Raw genomic sequence first — 2,500 nt, forward strand, 5'->3', positions numbered from 1 at the left:
AATACTCAGCCATCTACTTATTCCATAGGGTATCATTTATTAATTCATTATCATATCAATGGTAATCCCATTTTAAAGACTGGATCACTATTCCTCTGAGAACTAGAATAGAATCATCCTCACTGACAGGCATTTCTTCCCTTTCTGAGTGTAGATACCTTAACCTGGTGATAGGGTTTGTTAAACGCCATGCTCAGTAAAGATGTACTAGCCAGGCAAAATACTAGGTTGGTTTGCTGTAAGTGATAAGGATAAACTCCCTCCCCTACCACCAATCTCCACTTGCCATCGTGGTGATGAAATGGTTAAATCACATACATGAATGGGGACATATCTGATGACGCTGTCCTGAAGTGGCCTAGAAACGGTTGCATTTGTTGTTGTGGTTGTTGTTGTTGTTTTGTCATCTCCATGGCACCTTGAATATAAAGAATCGCAGTAGGGTGGCCAGAGCACCAGCCACGCGTTGAGATACTACCACTAGATAGTTATGGGGTCTTTTGACTGGCCAGACATTACTACATTGGGTCCTTCTCTCGGGTTACGGTTCATTTTACCTTTCCTACAAACACACACACACACACCGAATTGTCTGGCTTATTTTTTATATATTCTCCTCTGTCCTCATATACCTGACAACATCGAGATTGCCAAATAATTCTTCTTCACCCAACGGGTTACTGCACGGTAATAGTTCAGTGGCCACTTTCCTCTTGGTAAGGGTAGAAGAAACTCTTTACCTATGGTAAGCTGCTCTTCTAGGAGAAGAACACTCCAAAATCAAACTATTGTTCTCTAGTCTTGGGTAGTACCATAGCCTCTGTACTATGATTTTTCACTGTTTTGGGTTAGACTTCTCTAGCTTGAGGGTACACTCGGGCACACTATTTTATCTTATTTATATTCCGCAAGTTTTGTTAAGGCTTTTATACTTTATGTAAAGGGTATTCATTTTTAGGTTGTTACTCTTCTTAGAATATTTGATTTTTCCTTGTTTCCTTTCCTCACTGGGCTATTTTCCTTGTTAGAGCCCCTGGGCTTATAGCATCCTGCTTTTCCAGCTTGGGTTGCGACTTAGCAAGTAATAATGATAATAATAATAATAATATTTCAACTCCAATATAAAATTAAATAGAAATAGAAGCTATTTCTGTTCACAAATATAAATTTCGAGTTTTTGGGAATGAGCTACGAACTAAATGTAATATTTTATATATATAATACTTTCTGTCCAACATATTGGGGATATATTCAGAATTAAATTGATTGAATCAGTTGATTATATCCTATAATATTTTCGGTCTCCAAATTCTATAAAGTATTTATTTCTTGATTAAGCGATATATATATATATATATATATATATATATATATATATATATATATATATATATATATATATATATATATATATATGTGTGTGTGTGTGTGTGTGTGTGTGTTTGTTTGTGTGTGTGTGTAGTGAAATTTCATATGCTAATACCATTGTACATCATACAAAAGAATATGTAACAAATCATGCCAAATTCTATTATTCATTCACATGTGCGTACATTATCCACCAACAGCTAATATCACTCTCCTTTTCTTCTTGAACCTTCAGTTACCCATTACTTTAACTTCATATGCCCTTCACCCCTTCACAAAAAAACCCCTTTGCCCTTCAATTGGCCTTCCCTTCCCACGCTCTTCAAGCAAATGGCATTTAAGTCTTCATGAAGCAACTTCATTTCAGTAAGCGTTTAACTTTCCCTGATAATATTAAGGATTTGGTTTCATCGCTTCTCACGGAGAGAGAGAGAGAGAGAGAGAGAGAGAGAGAGAGAGAGAGAGAGAGAGAGAGAGATAAGAAGGATCATAACGTTATCCTATTAAATCCGGTCTTTGCCCTGACTAATCTTTAGTCATTAATCTCTATTTGGAGCAAGTTATTCATTTTGAATTCCAAACTTTATTAACTTGAAGCAGAATTGCAGTTTGAGATGAATATTATTCTGATGTTCTCTCACCTAGTTTTATAAATAGTCTTTATAATACTTAGCTACTTAATCAATATTCAGATTTTACTTATATTTTTTTAAAAGTGCTTTAATTTGGTATTCTTCCGGTGAGAAATTTAATTACTCTGTATTTTACTATCCAAAGAATTTCAACAAATTAAAACAAAGTGTATTCCAAATAAACACTTACTCATATACGCTCGCTTACATACACGCACACACACCGCCACACACACACACACACACACACACACACACATACATATATATATATATATATATATATATATATATATATATATATATATATATATATATATATATATATATATATATATATATATATATATATATCATCTCCTCCTACATCTATTGAAACAAACGGCCTCGGATAGATTTCACCAGTCGTCTCTATCTTGAGTTATCAATTCAATACTTCTCCATCCATCATCTCCTACTTCACGCTTCATAGTCCTCAGCCATGTAGGCCTGGGTCTTCC

The 2,500-nt window shown here is 34.6% G+C and overlaps 1 protein-coding gene across 1 annotated transcript in view; it reads left to right on the forward strand.

The window, feature by feature from the left end:
• Positions 1-2,500, forward strand: part of LOC137626968 (neuroligin-4, X-linked-like) — a 189,833-nt gene that overhangs the window by 519 nt on the left and 186,814 nt on the right. The gene's annotated exons all lie outside the window — the stretch shown is intronic.

Source organism: Palaemon carinicauda, chromosome 34 (assembly GCF_036898095.1).
Source record: "Palaemon carinicauda isolate YSFRI2023 chromosome 34, ASM3689809v2, whole genome shotgun sequence".
In the NCBI taxonomy this organism is placed as follows: Eukaryota; Metazoa; Arthropoda; class Malacostraca; order Decapoda; family Palaemonidae; genus Palaemon; species Palaemon carinicauda.